General features: G+C 41.7%; 1 protein-coding gene across 1 annotated transcript in view; it reads left to right on the top strand.

Moving 5' to 3' along the window:
* The first annotated feature begins 1,112 nt into the window (after positions 1–1,112).
* The window catches only part of RAI2 (retinoic acid induced 2), a 63,101-nt gene continuing 37,017 nt past the window's right edge, over positions 1,113–27,196 (top strand). Inside the window, exon 1 of the mRNA XM_032763419.1 lies at positions 1,113–1,260. The gene's annotated coding sequence lies outside the window, so the exon portion shown is untranslated. The remainder of the gene's footprint in view (positions 1,261–27,196) is intronic.

The following is a 27,196-nucleotide window of genomic DNA, read 5'->3' as shown; positions in this document are numbered from 1 at the left end:
CTGGGCTGGGGAGGAGTAATGAGGGTATAGGAGTTGCAGGGGCAAATGGAGATGCAAAAGAAAAATCACAGCAAGGGATCAAGGTAAAAAAAAAAAGGTAGGAGATGGTGCACTGTAGGGGAGCATGGTCAAATATGGGACAGAGGAAAAACAGAGGGCGCACAAAGTGGAGAAATATAGGCCAAAACACTCCTGTTAGAAGGGGAGAGGTCCCATTGCCTCCGCCTTCTCTAGGTGTTTATGAGATTCAGAATTGTATTGTAAACCTTACGGTTAAAAATCCTGTGACCCTTTCCAAGGTGCAGTGTGTTTATTTGGTTGCTTACTATGGGCCACCTCTTACAACAGGATCAGTGAGGGCAGCAGACCCCAACTGAAGCCACCAGTGCACCGCGAAGAAGCGGGCGTCCCCCCAATGCAGATCCAGTTGCAGAAGGGGGCCCTGCACCTGCATAGCAAGATCTAAAGAGACCCACCCAGGCGGGTGCGGAGCAAGGGGTGGGGAACTGAGCGAACAGCAACGCCCCAGCTTCCGCTTGGGATCCTCACTTCGGTCTCTCCCACCTCTCTAGCCCCCCATTTGCCAGTTTCCCCAGTATCCCCCACACACGCTGAATCCCGGCACCCTCTTCTACACCCCTTTCCCTTCACACCCTGTTCAGTCCGCCTGCTCCCCGTTTTCCACCTGCTCCCGTCACCCTCCGGCTCCCGCCCCCCGCATTCCCCCCTGCATACGAGGCCGCACTGGGCCCTTCTCAGCTGCCCCCTGGGAGCAGAGGCTCTGCCCGCGCCCCAGCAGCGAGCGGAGAAGGAGCAAGAGCGGCAGTGGCCTTACTGCGGCTCAGGCTCATCCTCCTCCCCGCGTCAGGCATGCGCCGTGGCGGGCAAGCGAACGATTTTGGAAGGGGAGGGAGACGTGACACTCCCCGGCATGTGCACCCGGGGGGCGGGGACACCTCCTCCACCCACTGCCCCCAGCCTCGCGTGGGGAGGGGCGGGGGAGCGCGAGACGCGGCTCCCCAGCCAGCAGCAAGGACAGGGAGGGCGGGCAGCACCGCGGCACGTACAGTGGCTTGGCCACGCCAGTCGGGCGGCGGCGGCTGAGGCTGACAGCGACGCAGGATCCTCCCCCATTCTCCCCAGCCCGGCCAGAGCAGGCGCAGCCTTCTCCGCCCCCCGGTCCAGCGGGGGCGTGACACCGGCCCCGCTCCATGGAGCCCAGCTAGGGGCTTGTGCCCGCCGCCGCCGGGAGAGCCGGAGGTGAGCCGCGCTGCGGACCAGAGGGTGCAGCCCCGTGCGGGGAGCGGTGGGTGCGCAGGGACCCTGCCTGCCTGCGCGGAGGAGGAGGAGGAGGAGGAGGAGGGGGGGGGGTGTTGCTGAAGGGTGACCTCCCCCAGGATGTATCAGGCTAACAGCGGGAGGGGGCGAGTCCGCACGGTCATTATTGGGAAGGTGACATCAGTGGTGGGCGGTAGGGTGCAGCCGGCTGACAGGTCGCTGGAACCGCCTGGGGAGGAGAAAGCTGGCAGCTTGCAAAGCCAGCGGCGGCGCTGGACGCGCTGTCCCCTGGACTGGCAGCAGCCGGCACCGAGAGGCTGCTTTGTAGGGTTTGCCACAGACAAGGGGGAAAAGGGCGGGGGGGGGTTGGCTATGCAACGGGGGGAGGGGGATCGGAAAGCAAAATGGGGGTTTGGGGGTGGCGCAGCCGGGCGGTGCGAAGGGAACGGGCTTGGTGCTGGAGGAAGGAGGCTGTTTGCATCCAGCGGAACAACGCTAAAACTGCCTTTTGGTAGGTGATAGGAGGGATTGTTTGTTGGGGGGCATCCGTCTCCCCTTAGATTTGTGGCTGGGAGCGTGAATTGCGTTTTTTTGAAAAGCGATGTCTGCTCACTGCGGCTCCAAGGAGCAGGGTTTGCTGTGAACTTGTATTTTCAAGGATTTTGTAAAATACCTCCCCGCACCTTAACTATGTGCGCGCTATAGCAGTCAGAATTGGCTCTGCGATATGCACTTCGGAAGCCTTATAATAAACATTCGGAGGTTCTGGGAAATGTTCAAACGGAGAAGATATGAAGTCCCCAGGTATAAAGCAAACACACAGAGAATTGTGGTATTATTCTCTTGCTTTAGCTACATTTCTATCCGCAACTCTTTTCAATAATATTGGCTAACACAAACAAATCCTGCATCCGATGTGGCTTTTCAGGCTGAAAGAGTTGATTTCATATACATTTGTTGTAAACCGTGACTGTTGTGTCACATCGAACTGAATGCGGTCTGAATGTTTAGTGAAATGAAATCCCATCACAGTTGCTGTTTAGGTTAGAAATGTTGCCAAACAGCTGCTGCTTTGTGTTTCAATTGTAGAGGTCCCAGGAGTGGATTTTGGACACAGTAAGGGAGAGATAGTGTGTAAACATGGAAGGAAGAAGGGGAAGAGCATATGCATGTACGCAGAGTGCCTCTTTACAAAACTTTTTAAAATAATTATTGGGGATCTGGAGTAGGGACCTTTGCACGTGTGTGAGAGACATAATTTAGATAAGGTGGTCTGATTTTTACAATAAACAAACACTTCCCAGTTATCAGTGGTTCAAATACTTGCATCAATGAAGTAAATTAAAGCTAGAGAGAAATTTTTAAAAAATGGTATATATTTAAAGGTTGACAGTAATGTGTTATGTAGATATTTTTCATAGTCAGTAATGAAACACTTGGAGGATTTATGGTTCAAAAGTTGCATCACTCCCTTTTTCATTGTTCAAATTCATAGAGAAGGTTGCCGGGAAGAGAAATTGTCACCTGTGTTCTTTGTTATCTACAGTAGAGAGAGTTAATTGTTTCTTCTAGACTATGTAATTATGGGTTATGTGCCACTGGTGTCAGAGTAGTGAGGTTTGGATGCACATCATCTTGGATTTTTAAGAATATGTAAATATTTTACTAAAAAAGTTTTACATGAACCAAATGGTATATTGCAGAGTCTGAGTATTCAGTGGTGGAGATAAACAGATAACATCTTTTCTTAAAAGGCTGGTTTTGCTTGGTTCTTTTTGCAGTTGTTTACATTAGTTTTCTCTGGGGTTATTCTCAGTCTGAATAAAAATTTTAGAAGAAAATTTTACATAAAATACAAGAAAAATGCAGTGAGGTAAATTGTAATCTGTCATTTAATTTTAATGTATTGGTTTGAGAGGAAAGATCATTTGGTTGCTGAAGATTTCCTGGATTCTTTTATATTAACACTTATTTGTTTAGATCACATTTTCTCTTTTTCATTGTCACCTCTTTAATGTATGTAGCTTATTCTCTAGGGAAATGATTTAAAATAAATTTGAAAATTACAATATATTTTTCCCTTTGGCAACTGGCAAGACTATGTTTAATTACTAAAATAATATAGAACTCTGGAGTATTCCTAGCATTACAATTATATATAGCAATTACAATTATATAGTATTACAGTTATATATAGCAGTGGTTAAGTGATCGGGCCCCCCTTTTTTGTGTCTTTAATCATTTATGACTCTAACCCCAACAGTACATATACTGCCACCCAGCTCTGAAGCCAGAGCGGAGAGCAGTGGCTGCTGGCTGGGTGCCCAGCTCTGAAGGCAGCACAGCACCAGCAGCAGCACTGAAGTAATACCGCTTTTCACAGCAGACTTAACACCCGTTGCCACCCTTACGTCTGTACTGCTGCTGCCACCCTGGTGGCTGGTAGCTGGAGCCCCACCGTCTCCAGGTGAGGGATGGGAGGAGGGGAGGAAGGAGACCCGGAGCCTGGACTGCCTCCCGGTGAGGGATTGAGGGGATAGAAGAAGGGAGCGGGTCTGCCTCCCAGTGAAGGATTGAGAGCGGTGGAGGGGTGGAGGCGAGCCCAGGTGGCAGGGCTTTGGTTGTCAACTCTGTTGCTGCAGGGCTCTAGCTGTCCTTTTATGACCACCTCCCAGGAATGCATGGCCCTTCTTCATGAGTTCCAGCCACCTGGAGTTGACAGAGCTCTTAAAAAACCAACCAACAAACAAAAGCACACAGCTCACTCCTCACTTGCCACTTTCCCGTGCCTCCCTTGGGAGGTCTGCCCCATAGTTTGAGAACCGCTGATATATAGGAAGTAACATCAGAGTGCTTCCTTTTTCTTTTCGTTTGATATGTGAATTTGGGGAGTTCTTCTACTCTTGTAAAGAGAGACATCAGTAACATTGACTGCAGCTAGACACTATGGGCTGAATATATACCTGGGGATTGGGTCCAATAAGATGCAAATACAATACAAATTTTCCCACAGACCTCTTTCAGTGCAGGTCATTAATTACTTCTAGCACTCTTGATATTTTGTCCTTAGAGTCTCTGATCAATTTTGCGATAGGTTTTTATGCTAAGAGCAAAGCTCCATTTGGGGCCTCATTGAAAGAGCCAAACCTTGCCTCCCTCAATGTAATCTGCTCCTTTATTTTATTTTAAATCTCCTTTCTGGGAAGCATGAGAAATGGCCACAATGGGAGATGGAGTGGGTCAGGGCTCTGAGGTGGCACTAGGCATTCACTCTCTCAGGTGTTTGGCTGGCTGGTTCTTGCTTACAGACCATCTTATGTGGGGTCAGGAAGGACTCTCCCCACCCCTAGTCGTATTAGCAGTGATCTTAGGGTTTGTTTGGTTTTTGCCTTCCTCTGCAGCTTGAGATGCAGGTCACTTGCCAGGATTATCTGGGCATATCTCACTTAATCATTTCCCTGCTATTGAGAAGATGTCGGGCATTGGTGCTCTTCGGTTCCTCCCTGTGGCACATGATAATCTAGTCTCCTCTGGGCTGTAATACTTTGGTCTAATTTTGGTTGTTGGGTTTAGTGTGCGGGTGCTGGGTGGGGTTGATGGCCTGTGATACACAGGAGTCAGACTAGATGATCTAGTGGTCCTTTCTGGCCTTGAACTCTATGACTCTAAACCCATTTTTAACTTGCAATATGGCTGAAGTCAAATCTGAGCATGAGGTAGATGCTTGTAAATTAAGCTAGGGTGACATTTAGCTTCCATGTGTGTGTATAAAATTCTGAAACAGCACCAGTAAAAAGATCTGTCTGAGTCTCATTGCATCAAGAACCTCCAGAACTATATTTTTTTCAGGGGTGCTGACTGCCTTCTAATGAGAACACAAATTAAGCATTATATCATGCATGGATTGCATTCAAAGCTGAGTCTCTAGGATAAAGTAATTGGAGGTGGTTAGACGAAGGCATAGAGTCTGTGTTAAGAGGGTGGATCTGGACAGGCTGCAGCTTCAGAAGGCTGTAATCTTCAGTGAACAGCCATTTGAAACTCATGCTTGATTAGAGCCCAGAGTAATGTGGATTACAGTAGAAAAAGTGTGTCCGTATGTAATGAAGAAGATTGATCCTGTGGTCTGGAACACAGGAGATTTGGGTTCAATTTCTGGCTCTACTGCAAAATTCTTCTGTGGCACTGGGCAAGTCACTTAATCAAAATAGATAAAACAGACAAAGGGTGAGGGAATTGTGGCACAGAAAGGTTATCAGCTCTTCAGGGCAGGGACTCTCACTCACTCTGTGTTTATAGACCTTGATCGTGTTTGGGGCTTCTAGGCGTAACTGTAATGCACATTATAAATAGTAATGTAACAAAAAGGTGGTCAACAAATGGTACCTCGAGAGTTTCCTCTGCTGTCATCTGTGTAAGTCAACAGAATGGAGGTGGAAGCAAGCAGCTCTCTTGGAATAACAACAAGCTTCTTATTTTAGCATGGATAAGAGCCAGAGACAGGGGGGTTGCTGCGGCCTTGCTAGTCAAACAGAAGTCTTGCTGAAAGAGTAGTATTTTCACCTGGGTACCAGAGGAGCACAAAAGCTAGCTCTGGACTTAAAGATAAATAGCTGAAGTGGCAGTTTGCTTCCAAAAAAATACAAATGATTGTAATTAGGCCCAGACCCTCTTAAGTGACACATGGGTTTATTTATTTCAGATGTTTCCAAGTCCCAGGGATGGGGCCAAATATGAGGCATTTGATGTAGCCTGTAGTTTAACCCCAATTACTTCTACATAAATCACGTGACTATTACAGGCACTAAGTACACATTTGTCACATGAGCGCTACTTATTAGAAAAAAATGAAGGTAACTTTAAAAAATGTTATAGTAAAAATCTTTGAAAAAATAAAGAATAAACAACACTACTAGGCATTCGCTTGCCTTAGCTGTGGAATGCATTGCGCAGACAATGGAGCCACCTATTTGGCTCCAATAAGAGAATGAAAATGCAGTATCTAGTGTCTTACACAGTATTCTTTTGGAGAGCATTTAAAAAAAATTAAGAAAATCAAAATGCTGTAGCTGTACTAACTCTTTGTGCTCACGAGTCTGTATGCTTAGAGAACTGAAATGGTGGTTTTGTAGAGCAGTGAACAAGAGAGTGAGAGAAGCAAAATGGGAGCTGGCAAATATTCTTGTTACAAAACTGTAATGGATAAATGATTGACAGGGATGTTTGCTTTTTTATTTGGGTGGAAGGACTGTGTTGACAATGTGTGGTGATAGCTATGAATTGTTTTGTTTTGGGATTAGCCTGTATTGGGTCACACCTTCCGATGCTGCATCTCTAGATTAAAAATGCAGTAGAACGTTTCAAAACATCTCTCAGAAAACCAGCTATAACTTCTGTAGGCTTGGTTTAAAAAAAAAACAACCCTTTTTTTTTTCTTTCTGTCCTTATGCCATTCTGCAATTGTTCCAAAAGGGTCTAGGTCACAAAAAGATGGAGGTAACTTTGGTACAAGATCTTAGGCACCTTCCTTCTTGGTGGTAATTAGCATTTTTTAATTTTCCTTAGCAATTCCTGCATCTTAGATTTTCAGATTGGTCCCGTTTTACAGGACACCTGAAAAGATGCTATATATCAGATGTGTGAAGAAACCACATCATCCACAGCGTAATCTTGTTTAGTAATTTTGGGTTTCCTTCCATCTTTTATATATATATGTGTGTGTGTGCGCACACCTTACTACCCTTACCGATCCCCGCCATACCTTCATTGTCATGTAGGCAATGTTTCATGTATCAGGTCTGCTAAACTGGAGAGTAATTTTGTAGTTTCAGTTGAGTGATCTTACAGGACTGCATTATAAGATTACTAAATGTATGTGATTAAATAATAGCTCATGGACGTGAACAGAGAAGGTGGAGGCATGCTTTAATGTTGTCTTGTGTCTGGCTGGATCTCTTGGGGAGCCTTAGCAACAGTGCCACAAACATCAGTACACTCTCTCTGTCACATGTTATTCTCTGGTTTTGTGTTGTATGAATACAAACCTCAGAGGCTGCTTCAGGAACAATTCTTTGAACACAGACTGTGGTTACTAATATGGTACAATTTTTGGAAAATTCTTCTGTCACATATCCAGTGGGAGGTTGAATGTCTTCAAGAGCTAACCCGAATCTCTCAGGCATTCCCCACCTCTATCATCTTCTTTCTCATTGCCCATTACAGTCTTTGTGAACCTAATCTCATTGACACTTCCACAATGAACCTCAGTTTCTTTAAATTAGTTGCAGAAGCGTTTTCAGGGAGACTGGGCTAGAACTGCAGCTACAGTTGGGAATGGTGAGTTAATTGCCGTTTTCATTTAACGGGTAGGTTTTGATTTTCCTCCCTCGCATGTGTTGAGTTCTATGGGCAAGTTTCAGGACTGGTCATGCCCATAGCTTTTCATTCAAGTTCTGATGGGAAACGAGCCTTCTACTGAGACATATGACTGTGGGGTGCCCATCAGTTCTCTAAGTAGAACTTGGATTCTTATGTCTTTGAGCCTACTTTAGCATCTTTTGAAAATCTCAGCTTGAACTGCTAAGGGAGTTAGGTGGTCGACCCTACCTATATTTCAGTGGCGGTTAGGTGCCTAACTAATTTGGGCACCTTTGAAAAATCCCAGCTTTAATCTCTGTATTCACTTATTGTAGGATAGTGGGAAGATCAGTCTTGAGTCAAACATCAGAATTTACTTAGACTTTCAGAGTTTTTTCTGCTTCTATTGTGACATGATAACAAAGAGGTTAGATGAACACTGTGGCTAACATGAGGGCTCGGAGGACAATGGCTTTTATATGCTGTGGTAGGCAGGGCATTCTTTTTCATGGCAAATCTGGGTTATTTGCAGGAGTGCACAAGGCAAGTCCTACATTCCTGTGAAAAATAATTCATTAATGGCAAGAAAATAATCAGTTTACTCTAAAAAGCCACTACAACTGCGTTGCTCCAATAGTTCTTTTTCAGCCTCTGAATCCTTAGTGATAGTCATTGCTAATTTCTTGTTACTGTGTATTTCTAACTGTAGTGTGCTTTTTCTCCTGAGTTTTAAAGAGAAGATGGTAGTAGTAATTGCAGAGCATAGCTACTTATTACTATTCAGGGGAGGACTCTTCCTCTATAGTTGAACAGATAAGTTGCTGGTCAGTTGGGTCTAGATTCACAAAAGGACTTAGGTGCCTAAGTGCCATGATTTTAGGCACCTGACTACCAAAATAAGGCCCTACTGGTATTTACAAAACCCCTGCTCTGCTGCTGCCACACCGTGTAGGTGCCTAAGCTCCCTTAGTGCCTAAGTTTTTGTGGTAAAAATTCTCTTTCTGCCTCTGTGCGTGCACATTGATGCTCTGCCCCAGGTGTCCAGATGCCTGAGCCCCAGGGCAGTTCACGAACCAGGTGAAGATGGTGTTAGTCTGCCTTACATGCCTGCAGGGCCTGACCTGGTGGGTGGGCTCAGAGCTTGCCTACCAGATTGGTTCCCTATTGGTGAGCTTACACAGAGTGGAATGGTGGGGAGTAAAGAGAAGGACTTGCTTCATGACTTCTAGCCTGGTGGTAATGGTGTTCACCTGGGAGGTGGAAGACCCCTGGTTCAAGTCCTTCCTCTGCCTGAGAGGGAGAAGGGATTTGAATAGGGATCTGCTACTCCTCAGGTGAGTGACCTAACCACTGGATTATGGGATATTCTGGTGTGGGCTCCCTCAGTCTCTCCTGTTGAAGCTGTTCCACTGTGGGTAAATAATTTTAAAAAGTCTTTGGAGTAGGGGAGTGGGTCCTGGGTGTCTCACCTCTCTGGTAAGTTCTCCAACACCAGGCTACCCAGTCATTCTCATGCTTGCTTTCTGTCTGGCCCAATGATTCTTTCATTATTTATTCACAGTGGACGAGGGTTCACAGCTGAGTCACTGGCAGAGAAAGGCACCTCCCTGCAGCCCAGATTTAGATGCTTAACTTTGTGAGGGGGTGGGGTGTTGCATACACCGTCTCATTGGCATCTTCCATGGTCTAACTTAGGAGGCTGCTCACCTACTATGCCATCTTTTGTGAATTTCAGTCTAAGGCACCTATCTCTTACTGTTCATTGTATAGAAAGCCTAGGCACCCAACTCAGGCTTTGTGAACTGGAGTGTGTTCCTGTGAGATTTTTTTCCCTAGGTGCCTAAAAGTACTTAAGTATCTTAGTGAAGTTAGCCCTCGGTCCTTTAGCTTAAGCAGCAGTATCTCAAGTTCCAGATCCAGAAGTCCTGTATCATCGCCTGTGGATAGCCCCTCCAGGATTGTTGTAATACAAGCTACAGAGCTCTGGTGCAATATGCTGTGTATGCGAAGCACTGCTTCATAAGCAGACAGCTTCATTTTGTGTTATCTGAAGTTACCAAAGGATCTAAATGGCGTTAATGCATAGCCCCATCAAAAAGCACAATGCTGTTGTCTAATCTAAAGGTGAGAAAGGTGTGGATAACTGTAGCTGTGACTATTATGTGGCCTCGTGGCTCTTTATCCCTCTATAAGGGTTATATTAGTATGAGTGACACCTGCTCTGGCTTCCAGTTAGTTTCCAGGTGGAATTGAAGGTGTTGGTTTTGTAGTATAAAGCCTTAAATAGTTGGGACTTGATGCGTCAGGGACTACCTTTCTCTAGGTGAGATGCCGCTGTACTTCCAATCAGTTGAGGTGCTAAAGCTAGCAGCCTCCTGCTTTAAAAGGGACAGGGCATTTCCATTAGGGCTCTTCAGTTCTGAACTCACTGCTCCCTTTATTGTCATTTGTTTCCCTTCAGGGGATACAATAAGGCTTAATTTTTCTCCCCTCTTGGGCTCTTGTTAAAAGGATAGGTTAAAGGTTATGACGTGGTTAGACGTGGGGGGTGTTTTCACATTGGACAACATATTTTTAGTCAGGCCAGTATGTTGTGTTTTTGGATTCCTATACTTGTTATGTGCAATTTGATTTGTGAAAACTCTCCATTTGAGATAGGCACTTTAAAGGAGTCTAAATATATAGAGAATGATGGAACAGAAGACGTTTGTAGTAAGTTGCATTAGTTATGCTGGCAGTATCTCTGTTTAAACATTTAACGTGGATTTAAAAAAAAAGTAACTAATAAACAGCAAAATTATAGTTTATCGTTCCTGCTTTTAATTTGACATCTAAAAAAATTAAAAATGGAAAATATGTGTTTTAGATTAATGCAAATTGTTTATAATTACCATTCAGTGAGGTTTGGTGCTTTTATAAATCTGTTTTAAGCGTATTAATCATGTTAAAAGGTCAAAGGTAAGCTTTAAAATGGATACCAAATTGAGATGGGTAGGAACGGTGACATTTCTATTACTGCATATAGTTTGAATTTGACTGCAGGCAAAACAAGACAGATTTCACTGTGGGTCTGATCCAGCAAAATCTTATTCACATGAGCAAAACTTAGTAAGACAGGGTCCTAGCTAAATCAGTGCACTCCTGTCTTCATATCCAAGAAGTTTAGCCCTTGATCCTGGAAAGTCTTACTCATGCGAACACACTGAGGTGCGACAGCAGATAGATAAATATATCTAATATTATTTATTTTCAAGTGCTTCAAGAAGATATAGCAAATCTGCATCCTAACCGTTTTTTCAATTCTCCTGGCCTTTGTCTGTTTTGAGATTCTAAATACTTTAGGGAAAGGACTGTACATTCCTTTGTATGTACATATCCTGGCACATTGTGGGTGCTAACAGGAACAAATAATAAAATATAATGTGAGTAAATCCTTTGACTTCATTGAGGCCTGGTCTACACTACAAAGTTAGGAGTGGGTCGCCTGGGCGGCAGCCCAGCCAGGAGCCTGGGTGGCAGCCGGGCTCCTAGGAGGGAGCTCTGCCTGGATCTGAGAGCCCTTGCTTTTAGCTCTCCACACTGCTCCTCTTAAGTCGGTTTAAGTGCTTCTAGTGAGGACTCCAGTGACAGGAGGAGGATAGTATGGACATGTAAAATCTCAGTAATTACTGTTGGTGGCTGTATGTCAATTTAACTTAAGTCGACTTAAGTTTGTAGTTTAGACATGCCCTGAGAATAGCTGCTGATTACTGGTATGAGCAAGTCTTCTAGGACCAGACTCTAAGAACATAATAATGTAATTTTTAAAATGTCAGTGTTTTATTTTTTGGAGAATTCAGCATCATCTGAGTGAGGACTGAATCTGTGGATTTTCTGTGCCCCTGGACTTCTGCTGCACTCTGTCATTGTAGATAGGACCTGACCCTGCGAATGTGCCAAGTGCCTGGGAGCTCATGATGCTCCATTCCTTTCAGGACTTGGGCCCTTGGTGACAAGTATGGGTCTTGGGCTATATAATCATCTAATTTCACAAGTTACTTATTTTTATTCCTGTTGCTTGGTGAAACTTATAAGTCAAAAGTTAAGAAAAATAATTAAAATCCCACCAAACAAATCCATCCTTCCTACACAAGGCGCTTCATCAAAGGTATGGCATCCAACATGAGAGTACCGGTCACCTCACACAGAGAGGGCATAGTTATCTCTGCCCTGTATTTTATAGGGAACCATGTCCTCACTTCATGAATGCTGCAGATGATGTGTCAAGTTGGGAAGATCCAAAACTGGTTTTAAAACAGTTTTTTTTTTTTTGCAAGAGAAAGTAACAAATAAAGAATACTTTTAAAAGATAAAAGCAAATGTTTTTGTTCAGTGTTACAGACTGAGAGCCCAATCCTGCTGTATTGTGTTTTTCAGGTAAGGTCTGCGGGGCCAGAGGGAAATGGACATGTGTCCCTTGGCAGCTCAGACTCCCGAACATCCACCTGACTCCCCAACTTCCATGTCACCCCCTCTGCCTACCCACTTGAAACCTAATTGTGTGAACTGTCCACTTGAAGGTTCAAGGGGGAAAGCTGCAGTGGAAGCAGCTGAATGTAGAGAAGGGGAGATTGTGCATAGGATAGATCTGGGGGGATGAGTCCCCATAGTGCTTTGGAGAGTATGAGACAAATTCTGCTCTGTTACATTTGAGCAAGTGCTAGTTACTGAAGGGTCACACAGGTATAAAGAGCAGATATGGTTCTGCCCGCAAACCCGCCCGCCCACCATTGATTTTACTACAGTAACTTTCCTCGGATCAGAACCACCTCCCTTCCAAGCGAGGGGCCAAATACTCATCTCACTGAAGGCAATGTGAGTTTGAAATGGAAGGCAATGGGAACAAGATTTGCCCGCTGTGGCTGAGTAGCTGATAATAATTACAGTGTCTTTTACTGATTCTCATCCTTACCCAACTCATCTTTGCTGACTAAGTGCCTGATCCAAAGCCCACTGAAAGCAATAGAAAGACACCCATTAAGTTCAATGGGCCATGGGTTCACCCGTGTACAAAATTTGACAATTGCTCTTAAGAAGCTAAAATCAGAAATAACTTCTTAACAAGAGGAAAGTGCTTGTCTCAAACCTGAGCCTGCAAGCAAAAGATGGATGGAAGTCTACCACACTGACCACTCATATCTCATCAACTGAGCCCCACAGCCAGCTTATTCTTTATTGTTGCAGGAAAAGAGAGGCTGGACAGGCTTGGTGCTAGGGTGAAAAAGACTATCACATTTTTTTTTCAAGCTGATACATTGACAACTTAAAAAGCCCACAAATAATTGTTCTAACTCTTGCTAGCAGATCTAAGGACATCATTAGTGATGCTGGGCATTCAGAACCGGGTAAAGAGGCATCAGATTTTGAATCCATTGCCTATGGATTGCTCAGTTTAGTGGCAGGCACCATTGCTGTTGGAATACAGGAACTTGCTGGACTGACATTTTGTTAGGAACACTGATGATAACATAAATGGTTCTGAAACATACATTCAGGGCTTATATACATGATAGGGTAGAGCAGTGTGCACTACAGGAGTGATTTCTAGAGTGAGCTGATGTTTTATGCATTAATTAGTCCAAGTAAACTCTGCTGGTGCGCACTAAAGATGCACTAGTGTGCTTTAACATTATATTGTTTCGACAACACTATTTTAAAGCACACTAGGAAACATTTAGCATGCACCAGCAGGGTTTTACTTGGGCCAATTAATGCACAACACATTAATGCTCTTCAGAAATCTCACCCCCACAGTATGCATTGCTGTACCATATAGACAAACCCTTAGATTTTGGTTTTTGTCATAAAGATGGAAACCACCCTACTACAGGGTTAAGTAAAATGCATTTTGCTGCAGCTATATCACATAGAAACAAGCCATTTTTGACTCTTTTCAGTGATGTTTATTTATCACAGGTAGTGCACACAAGCTGCTATTTCTCACCATGCTGAAAGAATGTTCTCCAGATGGCACTTGCTGTTTATGCTTTTATTCAGTTCACTTGAACACAGTAGCACTCTGTACAAAACGCAGAAAATTGAAAAATATAAAAATATCGTTTCTACAAAGTGCCACGTTATTAGCTGAGAAAGCTTATATTCTGAATGATGAGAGAGAGAGGCCTCAAGCCATCCTAGATGATTGGACGTTTCTCAAGTACTAGTCAGATTCACCAAATGGATAACAGGCATCTGCCTCCATTTTAAAAAGCATCTTACTTCCCTCTCCCAAAAGGTGAGTTTGAAGCATGACTACTATTATCCCCGTATTTATTGCCGCCTACTTCCTTTTCTCTGGCTAGGCTGGATTTGTTGAAATTTTACGAAGGTGTTTATAATTATGATATTTTAGCTATCTTTTACATTGATATAGAGCTTCTCAGTGGGAATTGTGCTTGGAGCAAGATGCTTTATAAATTATTTTATTTTTACCATTGTCATTCTCTTGGCTTTGAATTTCACTGAAAAAAATGTAGGGTTTCCTGCTGATGCTGTTGAGGTCAAAACAGCTCCTTTTGACCTTCAAGAGAACACGATCAGGCCCTGATTCCTGTTCATTAAAATTACTAAACAGTAATACAGTAATATCCAGATTATAGGCATGGTAGCCCTTCCTTATTCCCTTTGACTTCAGTGGGATTACTCGCCTGAGAAAGGGTTCCAGGACCAGGTCCTTTTCTCTTTATAGAAATCCAGCAATTTCCTAAGGGTTATTCTGCCACCCTTTAGTAGTTTCAGCGGAACTCCTTTTAGCGTAAGGTATTACTCAGTGTGAGTAAGGGGGGTAGGAGCTGGTCTAGAATATAAATATTTAAATCTATTGGTTAAATATTTAAATCCACGGCCTTTTAAAAAATATTGAAATTTGATCATTACTTTAGTAACTATTTAATATAGCTACTTCTGAAATGTACACAAAAGTCAGGATTTGATGATTTGCTGCAGTTAGAAAAATATAAAATATATAATTCTTATGCCTTTGGTGAACTGGGTTCAGTATGACTACATGGAAGACACAATGTCAGGTTCTGAAGGATTTGAAAGAGTCAAGGGGGCTGATATCAATCTCAGCTCAAGAAAGCTGGTCCACTTCCCTATTGTGCTTTGGATCAGAGACCCCAGCTGACATTCAGTTGTTCTTCACAGACAAAACCTGTTCAAGTCTGTGGGGGGCTCTCCATTTACTTCAATAGGCATTGGATCAGGCCCCTGGAGAAGACAGAGACTGTTCACTTCTGTGCTTCAAGGTTAGATGGCTAAACACTCAGGGGCAGATCTTCTATTGGTGTAGATTGTCATAGTTTCATTGAGGTCAATGGAGGAATCACAGTTTGCACACTCTGAGGATCTGCCCCTGAAGACAGAAGTCAGGATTAAAAGATGGAAGGGATCATTAACCAAGAATGAAAAATACTCAGTGATTCAATGCCTCCCATTCATCCTTTTGTCAAAAATATTGGTTATGTTTAACACAAGGTATTTTGAGTAGGGTTTAAAGTAGAGTTGGTTTGAATTTTTCAAACCAAAAAGTTGAATTAAAGAAGTCTTTTTTGAAAATGAAAAATTTTTGGTGGAAAAATAGCCAATTGTCAAAGTTTGTCATTTAAGTTTTTTCCAATTTTTAATCAAAACATTATCAATGGTTTTCAGTAAACAAAAATATTGATAAACACTTCAGTGTTTCTGTTTTTAAACAATGAAGAAAAAATTGAAATAGTAAAGAACAGGTCAGTTTCTAACACTTCAAAATGAAAAACAACTGATTTTTTTTGTAAGCATATTTAATGGTCAGCTAGCTCTAGTTTAAAGTATTGGTAACAAATATTTGTATTAAAACAAAACAAAAAATACATGTACAAATGGATTCCCGTGTTGCCCAGCTAAACAGCAAGGCAATATTGTGAGATGTTTCCATTCCTTTCTGCTTCCTATTCCCCAAGGGATACTCCTTTTCCAACCAGAATTCTTGCTACATCAGCTACACGCTGTTTATATTGGTTGCTCCCTTGGCAGTTATTATTTCTTAATGTGTTAATTGCAGTTCTTGGACCCTTTGAGAGGTGGTGTGTGTGTTGCTATTTCCATTCTGTATATATTACATCCAGTAAGAGGATCTAATGGTAAGAATTCAAATAGCAAAAGAAGAATAAAATAGCCAGGGTAAATGGGAAGAGTAGCCACCATTTTCTGCTTATTCAGCAAAGATTCCTACTGCTATTCTTGTTTTGTGTGATGTCTTTAAATTTAAACTTGACTTATGTGGGTTGCTTTCTGCTCACTACCGATATTTTACAGTGAATTCCTTCATAGTAGTAGCTAGTCGGGGATAAGGAATGACTTCAATGAAAGATGGAGATTTTTAGTGATTTAAAAAGAAACCTATAGATTTTAAACATGTAGATTCTGATCCCACTTGGGCTCTGAGTAGGGTTGCCAGTTGTGGTTGGACGTATTCCTGGAGGTCTCATCACATGACATAATCTTTAATTAAAGATTAATCTTTAATTGCTGGAGACTCCAGGACAGTCCTGGAGGGTTGGCAACCATAGGTCTGAGCCTGCAAGCACTTTACTCACAAGAATTATACATTCAAATGGGCCTACTGATTTCAGTTGCAGGATCTGACACCTCTGTTTTTAACCAGTGTAATTTGATTAACTTCAGTAAAGTAGCTCCAGGTTTACATTGGTATAGTTGAGATTCAAATCAGGCCCTAAATAATGAAAATATTATGTGGAATTGGTTCTTGGAGATTGAATATAACTTATTTATAGTTAAATACATATAACATTAATTAATATGTTTTCATCAACTCCTTTATTCAGTTGTAACCCTGGAAAGAGGCAACAGAGAGTATATAGTACTGTGTATTTTCAGGGAAATCAGATTTAGGACAGTTATAAAAGCACACTCTACACAGCGTTCTAGAAATTTGGTTTCATTTTGTAAGTATTCACACACACACGCGCGCGTGCGCTCTATGGGGCCTATTATCCTTTTGAGACACCCCCCAGCTTCAATTAACTTTACTGAGTCACATGCTTGCATCAGGCGAAGAAAAGTCCTCTGTGCTGGTTTGAAATTAGCAATAATGTTTTGCATCTGTGCAACAGTTTAAAATGAATTATTCAGAACCTACTGTTTGAGCAGCTTGCACATATATGCCCATTTACTGCTACCCTCCATGGTGGAGTTATTATTGATGCCAATGGGAATTGAGCACATGGACTGAGGGCAAGTTTTGGCCCATAGCCTGGAATACCATTTGACTGCAGCTATGCAGAAAAGGATAGGACTACCTCTCTCACCATAGTCAGAGACCTAGAGAAAATACTGTTTTGTTCTTTTGCTTTGAGTATTTCAAACAAGTCGTGAATGAAGGGATTTTTTAAAAGAAAAAACTGGTAATAGTTTTGACTATTTAATCAAACAAATGTAACTTTTACTCACTGAACATATTTTTAATATATCCTGTGATATATTGAACACACTTGATACCCTTTGGAGTTGAGGGTGTTCTGCACCTCAAGATTGGGCTTGTAGCTAACAAATCAGTTGATGTACAAGGCAGAAATGAATCTAGGGACATCTCACAAGACCGCCTTGGTTCTGCAGTATTAGAGAATTAAAATAATCTATTTCTGACCGCAAAATAAACCTGTGAGATTCACACTACACATAGGTAGCTTGAGAAGGGTCTGAGCTGGTTTGGGTTGCCAGGCTGGGGGTAGTGTGGGTGACACACTGTGGGGAATTGTGGTGAGGAGACACTGTATGAGGGAGCATAGATTAATTTACTCAACAACAAAAATTCACTCGCTTCATATACAATTTCCAGGACAGGTGTACAGGGTGGAAGATGGACATTAATCTTGTTTAATTTCCTAATTCTGGGAGGTGCTCAGTTACCATGGTGATGGATGGGATAAAAAAACCTAAACAGAATAAAATCTATTGATTTAAGAAGGTGCTATTTCTACATAATCATTTTTTTGGATAGACCTGCATTTTAAATATACACAGAATACAGTATAAGAACACTTTATTCTCTAGGTGATTGTGATTTCATCAGTATCCTTTGTAATGTAGGCATCAGTCTTATTTCTCACAGTTTGCTGTTTGGAATCTTTTCTATGTGTTATATAGAAATATGTATTTTATATATATGGCAAAAATCCCAGTACTAGTGAGTGAGGGAAATAATCTTTTATAGGTGCTGTATAATTAATATCTGTGAAGCCAGCAGCCATCCACTGACTTCTATTTAGTGTAAGAAAATTCTGGAACATTAGCACTTCAAAATGGGATTGTGGTATGAAATGAAATAGTTCAACCACCATTGTTCACAGTCTTGAAATGGCAAATTCAGTTTTTTAAGTCTGCCCAAGTTTTCTCTTTTCTTCCCCTTTATATTTCTGACAAATATAATCTTCTAATGTAGGGGTAGGGAACCTTTTTTCTGTCATGGGCCACTGACCCACAGAAAATATCAATTGCAGGCCACTCACCCGCCAGAGGGGGCGGAGGCGGGGCGAGCCGGTGCTTGTGACTCCAGCCCCACAGGGGTGGGGGTGCCGCACACCGGATTAAATTAAGCAAGGAACCAGATCTGGCCCATGGGCCATAGGTTCCCCACCCCTGTTCTAGTGTAATTAGGTCAGTACTCTACCTAGAGAGGGAAAGACGCAATATCCAGATAACTATAAAACAAAGGGCTAATAGACATTAAAGCTCTAATCAGGGAAGTATCTTGGTTAAGTAAGCACTTGAGGGGATGCATTACCTCAAGCATGTGCTTACGTCCCATTGAAGTCAATAGAATTTAAGCACATGCTTAATGTTAAGAATGTGCTTAATGTTTTCCAGGATCAGGACCTGTGTTCTGATAATATTGCAAGAACTGCAAGAGTGTGGCTCAAAACATTCAAAATGTCTACACGGTTTTATATCTGACTTTGCTGAGGTCTTTAGATTAGCAGAGAGAACTAAAATTGTGGCATATTACTGTGGTTATATTGTTTATATGTGTTGTGGTAATATATGCATCTAGTTAGTTTAGTGTTTCCTTAGAGGGGAATTTCCTATCCACCCCTTAGTTCACAATTAGGAGTTATGAAACTTTCTTGCCATTAATTTTTTTTGACTGTGCATTCAGGACCATATCCATTATCCAGTAGATACAAAATATGTTGGTGTGTATGTGACATCATTATTTCAGTGGGGAACTATTTTAGGTACTTATAGGCTCCCATCACTACTGTATCTGAGCACCACACAATCTTGAGTGTATTTACCCTCACAACACCTCTGTGAGGTAGGGAAGTGTCATTATCCCCATTTTTCAGATAGTGAAATGAGGCACACAGAGACGTCGGGCCAGATTTGAAAGTTATTTAAGAACCTAAAGATGTAGATGGGTGATTTTGAAAATCCCACTAGGCACTTATCTCCTATTAATTTCTGAATCATTGGGTGCTTGAATACCTTTAAAAATCTGACCCTAAATGACTTGCCTAAGGCCACACAGGAAATCTGTGGCAGAGTGGGAAACTGAATACAGGTCTTCCAAGACCCAGGCTAGGAACTTAATTACTGTACTATGCCTTCCTAAAGTACTTAAGAAGAGTAGGTGAGGATAATAAAAAAGCCCAAAACAAAATGAACAAAATAAGTGTCATAAGTAACATATGTTGTATGAGGTGCATAAAGTTTTCATTGATGCTTGATTGGGAAGATGTGTATAACTTGTGAGCATTCACTCATTAGTAATACAGTTAACCCATGCAGGTGTCAATAAAAACTTTATAGGACCTCAGAGCAATATGTGTTTTCTTTCTATACCTTCATGTATACATGAGTGCATGAGAGCTGTTGTACAATGTAAAAAATATATATAGTGTAGCTGGTTTAATAGGGAAAGTAAATATTTTAGCAGTGAATAACCTCATGGGGTTTTGTACACCATGATTTGGAATGTTTAAAAAATAATCTTTGACATATAGTAATTTGTCTCAAACACAAAATAATCTGTATTTTATTTTGCTGAAATGTGTTAAATTCTTTAAAGAGCTTTGTTAAACCATTCCTAGATATATTTTGTTGCTGTAGTTTTATCGGTTAGCAACACAACTGCAATTCTGAAAAACACTCTCATTTTCTTCATGTGCATATTTGAGAAGCAACACAACAGTGCATCAAACAAGGCAGACTGGAAATTTCCGGGTCCATTTCCTGTCTAATTCATGCTCATAAAGCTAGATTGTCTTTACTGTATGTAGCTGCAGTACTGCAGAAAGTCAATAAAGAGCTGACCGCCTCACCGCTATCAAAAGCGCTGAGAAACCCTGCCTTATTAAAACCACACTTGACTCCTGCTGAGAAACATAGCTGGAAACCTTGAGGAAGAAGAAATAAAAAGGAAGCTAAAATTGCAGTGAGTACTCTGTACACTTAGGCCTTCCAGCGAGGTTAAAGTGTATTTATTATAAAATAAAACAAAAAGGCAGATTCATTAAAACATCATATTAAATATGGACATTTTGCTTGAACTTCTGACTCTCCCACATACAATTTGACACAGAAATAAGGTGATTAATTTTCTCAGCAATGAGTGGATTTAAATAGCTCCCTAATGGGTTTTGTATATCAGAATTATATATATATTTCTTTATTCTCTAGAGGAAAGCACATGATGAAGAATTAGAAAATAAGCAATAGAACATGTAAAATATTTGGAAATGGGCTTATGAAGGGCCTATTATTTTAGTCTTATCCACTGTATAGTATTAATGTATTGAATGCTCACCAAGCTTTAGGTAGCATCAATCAGGATTTCCCTCCACTCTCCCATCCTTTCTCTGCTCTTAGCTTTTTCTCACCCAGTGAAAAAAGAAGCAACTTGAATGGAAAGATCACTGGTTAAGCTTCATATTGTAAGATTTCAGAGACTGAATTTGCTGAAAGTGATGAAACAACCCAGGGTTATGCTATGAATTTGATTGCAGTGAATTTGATTTCAGACATGTTGAACAAAACTAGCCCATTAGCTTTAACCCTACAACTTTGAATTTGTGTGACGGTTTTCAAACAATATATATATTCTGCAGATAAGTTGATTTAAACAATGACTGTAAATATGGGTACCCATAACTAGCAACTAGATAAAGAATTATTGGAAGTCCCTGCTGCAGAGTCCAGCATATATCTGACCGTTCATTTAGCTATTTTCGTTACCTTGGTGATGCAAGGTTACTAACCATTTCCTTTTCACAAGAGCAACTAGTGTGAGTAATGCCAACCCATGCACACGCGCAAACCCAGTCCTACAGTTTTTAGCCATATGAATACGCCTCGTTGATCTCAGTGGAATTACTCTTATGAGTCAGAGTTACTCATGTGAGTGAAGCTTGTGGGGTTCATACCCCAATTTCTAATTATTTTTCATTTGCTTTTACAGCACTCCTCTGGCCAGGACTTGTATGTATAGTGGCCAGAGCAAGAGGCAGTAACCTGTTCAGGACAAGAGATCTGGAGGTGTCTTTCATGCTGTCTGGAGTGGCTCATGACCAGGAGTGTCAACTTCTGGGCAGACAGTTCTGTGCTTAGATTTCACCAACCCAGTAACAACTGTGAACTCCTAAAGCACCATAACAGTCTTATATGGAGTCATAGACAATCCCCTTGAGCATTCCCATCTATTTTGCCACCCAGGCAAGCTTGACTTTGTGATAGATGATAGCTTGACACCAAAAAGCACAATAGTAGTCAGGTTACTCCCAGTGACTAACCCCAGATCAACTGTACTCAGATCTCACACCAAAGACAATGTTTGTAGCCAATCCTGTAACAAACTACCTAAATGTTTATTAACTAGGAAAAAGAAATAAGGGTTATTTATAAGGTCAGAGCAAGTAAGCATACACAGACAAATGAGTTACAGTCAGGTAATATAAACTTATATAGTAAGCAGACTCTGTATATCCTTTAGGGCTAACCCAGGCAAAACAGCCGGGGACTCCTTGCTTATGTGTAGAAATCCTTGCCCTTCAAAGTTCAACCAGCACAAGAATAATAAATTCTCCTTATTTTTATTCCCACCCCGCAGTGTTGAGGCTGTGGTGGGGCAAGGGCCTGGGCTCATACCCTCTTCTCTGATGTGGGGAAAGCAGTCAACAAAGTCTTTTGTCCAAACAAAGTGGTTTGTCTGTTGTCTTTTGTTGGGGAGAAGATAGTGTCCCTTGTGATGAACTGGTATTTCACACTTAATAATGCTTCTCCTCTGACTGGGGGGTATTTACAGACTTAGCAAACATTTTATATTTAAACATTACCTTTAAAACATGGGATACAGATATTTTAAGTAGGATTAATATATACAGCATCCTACAAGCATTCTGTGACATCTAAACAGTAAACATATTCTTATAACTCTAATATCTGTTTTAACAATACTAATCCACAGATAAGCCAGACTGGTTTCCAGCTATGCATTTGTCAGTGATCAGTGAGGTGTAGGGGGCTTGGCATGAGCTGGCAGCTGATCTGTCAGCATCACAGTCATCTCTCCGTGCACAATTTACATCTGTGCAGTAGTTTAGTAAGATGGAGGAAGTTGAGCATGTATGGGCAGCTCTCCACCACATCTGATGGTTCAGAAGAAAAAACAGCAGGAGATTACTAAAAACTATGAGGGGAGCCAAACTAGGACCAGATGGTGGTGGGGCAAAGAGGAGAAGGGTTCTGAAGCGGAGAGGGGGGCTAGGTGACAGTGGAAAAAGAATAAGATGATGCTGTTCCTAGGTAGCAGGTTAAGGGTGATGACATGATGGGCGTGAGTAGTAAGATGGGAGTAGTGTTGGGAGTTGTTTCCATGTGAGGGGGAAATGAGGAGCTGCAAGGTTATTACTGTGATTGCATGATGAGAGGACCAGTTAACTGGGGAGACTGGAATGTCCTCCAGGGAGTCGGTGAGCTGGATCACACTTGGTGCTAGGGATGTGCAGGAGGGAAAGAATCTGTAGATGGGAAGGAGGTTGGACACTAAGCTGGAGCAAGTTACCAATGGGTTGGGGCTGGCACTGGAGGTGAGAGGTTTGTCACTAAATTCTCCATCTCCATCCATGAGTTGCGCTGAGCACTTTTCTGGTGCTATATGTTTGAAATAATGATCATGCCAGAGGATACTTTCTTCCAATGTGATGAAACATAAACTTGGGATTTGTTTTGCAAAAACCGTTCTTCTACAATAGCATACTGCTGAGGGTACCAGCAACACCTACTCTTTTTTGCCCCATAGATAAGGCTGCATTTTTTCTTGGTTATCAGTGATTTCAGAGAAAATCTATTTGCTGTGAAAAACAGTCTATGGAAAAAAAATATGAAATTCAAACTTTCTGCCCTTTTTTTTGCTTGCTGGAGATGGGCAGAGAAAAGTTCCCCAGACGTCAGGATGTGTCCAAACAATTGATCATAGATTGATAAATTGCAACGCCAGCAGGGTTCGTTGTGATGATCTAGTCTGACCTCCTGTATAACACAGGCCATAGAACTTCCCCCAAAATAATTCCTAGAGAATATCTTTTAGAAAACATCCAATCTTGCTGTAAAAATAGTCAGTGATGGAGACTCCACCACGGCCTTTGGTAAATCATTGAAATGGTTAATTATCCTCACTGTCTAACATTTAACAGAACGACTGGTAACCATCTCTGCTACCTTGCAAAGGCAAATGAATGCTGCTGTGTAGCCCTGCAGTACCACCTCTGTCAGCAGCATCCAGTACACATACGGTGACAGTGACAAAAGGCAAAACGAGCTCCATTGTCATGCTATGGCGTCTGCCAGGACAATCCAGGGAAAAATGGTGCAAAATTATTGTCTGCCGTTGCTTTCACGGAGGAAGGAATGAGTGACAATGTTTACCCAGAATCACCCGCGACACTGTTTTTGCACCATCATGCATTGGGATCTCAGCCCAGAATTCCAATGGGCAGGGGCGACTGTGGGAGCTATGGGATAGCTACCCACAGTGCAATGCTCCAGAAATCGATGCTAGCCTCGGTACATGGACGCACACCACCGAATTATTGTGCTTTGTGTGGCTGCGTGCACTCGACTTTATACAATCTGTGTTACAAAACCGGTTTATGTAAAATCGGAATAATCCTGTAGTGTACACGTACCCTTAGTACCCATAGTCACAGGCTCACTCATTTCAGCCTGCTTTCAGTGAGGTGGAAATGCAGTGGATGAGAGGCTACAAGCTGGATGCTGAAAGGCTGCATCAGATGCTCTGAATCTTTTTCCTTTGCAGATTTTCCACAGATTTGCACCCTTCTTCATAGCAGAGGCTGGCAGCGGGATTTAATCCTTACTGAGGGATGCTGTGGCTTAAATCTTACTACCAGTTCTAAGTTAGAGTAGTTCAGAGGTACAGTAACAGACATATCTCAGTAACTGAAATAAAACCACAAGCAAAGAGCATAGCTCGGAAGGAAACATAATTTTACACATCAGCAATTTTTTATGATTAATAACATTATCCTGCCTTAATTGAAAAATGGCATGGTGCCCTTAAGAAAATTAAGCTGCAGGAATTAGTATCTAACATCTTCATGATTAATGTATATTTTTACACACTGCATATTACTGTCAGTGCATTTAGAAATAATAGTGTAGTGTATTGTAATAAAGTCATCCTGTGTTGTTTGTAGTTTCATGGCACCATTCTGTCTGGCTGACTTGACTCTTAGAGCTGAAATGTTTATGTGGATTCGAGATGAGGATCCTGAAATCTTCAAAATGGAGTTAATGTGCAAACATGAGAATAATGTGTAGGCTCTGAGCTTTGTTATCAGTTGTTATTGCTGAGAGGTATTCACAGCAAGTTAACGCCAGAGATAGCATTAGCAATTGTCAGCTCCAGTGCCTTTGTGAAAAGTCAGTAATAAAATAAAGTGGGACTGCTGTTTGTGTGACTTTAAACATTAATGAATCCTTTTGCATGGTGGGTCAGTTGTTGTGATGAGTTTGTATAATGCATCTTTGTGGGTTCTTTCCACTCTCCACCTAGTCAAAGACTGAGAGTGAAAAAAGATGATTCCAAAGAACAGGGGGATTTGTTATATCTGCCAGAAGGCTTATAGCTGTGCATGGCCAATGTTTCCATGTCAGTGTAAAGGAACAGAGGGATGTAGTAGTCCTCTTCTCTACCTACCTATTTGTTCAGCCCAGTAGAGGTGCCAAATTGTGACTAAAGGGCATAATACGTATCATGTGGAACCAGACCCTTACCTGTTGCAAATCTGCTTAGCTCCAGTGAAGTCAGGGTTTACATCAACTGAGGATCTGACCCATGACGTAAAAAGTCAGGTAGCAAAAAGTATAGATTCATCTTTGCTCCAGTGCAGTTATTCTCATCCCATCGGTTTCCTACATACCACTAAAACAGGACCATGGCTGCCTGAACAAAAGGAAAGTGAGGCCAGTTTTGTTGATATAAAATTAATTATACAAGTGTGAATTTCTTAATCCTCCAAATGGCACCAACTAAAAACTGCAAAATAATATTATTGGCTGTGGTATTGTCAGCCCCAAGCATTCAGAAAAATCACAAGATAAAAAAAATGAATTTGGGGTCTTTTTATTTCTTTGTTTCAGAACCTTTAGAATTCAAGTTTTCATGTTCTTCTCTTGAAATAATGAGGACTAGAAACATTGCTATTTATGGAGGGAAGGGAGGGAAAGTGAAAATCTAATGTAATCATCTGACTTCAGGAACTGGGGTTTTAAGAGAAAAATGGTGTGAGACTTATATAAAATCATGTAGCTGGCTGCAGTGTGGCTTTGTCGACTGACAGACTTCTCCATTCATCAAGAAGAGAGTAAGAGTCATTGTTAGAAATGTTCCACCTGTAAGCACCTGTGTAACAATGCTGCATGTTCCATCGAGCAATAACAACCTACTGCAATTTGAGGGATGGGGAGCATGATCCAAAATCCTTCACATGTATGTTCTAGAGCTCCAGCTTGGACACACGCACTCCTCATTAGAGGACAGATCTTACTGTGTTGATCCTCTCCCAGGTGCACAAAAGTATCAGTGCAAAGAGGTTTTAAACACTATCCTACACCCACTTTGCACCAATGTTTTTGAAAACATAAGGTTCCCGGCAATGATGAATTGATGACATTACCTTTCTCCTCCTCTCCTCCTGGCAAGGGCTGTCCAACCAGACAAATTTCTTTTTCTGTTCTCATCAGAATAAAGATCCAAAATCTTTGGCCAATTTTGGTGCTGATAAAACATCAGCCGATTGAACAGTGAGAGAGATGACAGGAGGTACAGTGTTGGCATTTTCCTGCAGCTCTTCCAGAACACTGATACTTTGGTTCTTATACGTTGGCCTTGGTCCACCTTTCCACTTGCTCTTTGTTTGTCCATATGTGTAGGCAAATGTCTACCCAGTTACCTTCCATTTTGAATTCTAGTCAGTATCCTTATGAAAACAGACCAAGAAAAGCCATAATAATATACTTCCTTCCTCCCCCCCACTGCACATTGTCCCTTGAGGAAAGATTCATTTCTGCCAAGATCTCAGCTTGCAAAACTAAACAATATAACATTGCAATAATGTATTGTGCGTCAGTGGGTCTAGAATCTAGGAGCTGCACTGCATAGGGTATTTTAAAAAGGATCCTCTATAGCTAGCCAGTGGGAGAAAAAATAATCTTTCATTTTCAGTATATTTTAAATGGAAGTATTAAAGCAGCGCAGATGAAGAACAAGGGACTTCTTTGTCAAAACTTAAGGTTCCTAAGAGGCTTATTATTCAGCATCTGTCAACAGCTTTCTGTCTGACTTTTATCTCTGATTGGTTGTTGCATATAACCCTGTCAGTATCCCTGGGTTTTATGTGTGCATGTGCTGTTGTTTTTAATATTTGAACAAGTGGAGTGTCTTACTGAGAACACTGAAAATGAAATATGTGAGCTGAAATTGGTTTCCTCTAAGGTTGCTCCAAATAATTCAAACTAAAGCAAACCTAAGTGGTAGTGTAATCCCTACGAGATGAGCTTCTTTGGAATCTTGCCAGTTTAGCAGGCTGGGTAATCCGCACTGTCATCAAGATTTGCAGATTAGCTGTAGTGAGGTTAGTTGGTTCTGACATTTCATTAGGGGAAATTTTCTATAGTCATGCACCCCAAGTCCTTATACTGTAATATGTGGGTGACCTACTTTTATTGTCTGTATACCTTTTAAAATCCCTCCAAGTAAATAGTGGGATTGCAAACAGGTCTACCAGGTACTTTTGTTAATGGTGCACTGAAACCTGGTGTACGCTTAAAAATTAGGGTACGTCTACACTGCACGATTATTTCGAATTAGCTTAAACCGATATTACAAAACAGATCTAATAAAATCGGTTTAGCGCGTCCATAGTGGGATCCCGAAATCGATTGTTTGCGTCCATGGTCCAAAGCTACCATCGATTTCAGGAGCGGTGCACTGTGGGTAGCTGTT

Source organism: Chelonoidis abingdonii, chromosome 1 (genome assembly GCF_003597395.2).
Source record: "Chelonoidis abingdonii isolate Lonesome George chromosome 1, CheloAbing_2.0, whole genome shotgun sequence".
Classification (NCBI taxonomy): Eukaryota; Metazoa; Chordata; order Testudines; family Testudinidae; genus Chelonoidis; species Chelonoidis abingdonii.
The sequence above is the reverse complement of the archived record's forward strand: the minus strand, read 5'-3'. Positions and strand labels throughout refer to the sequence as shown.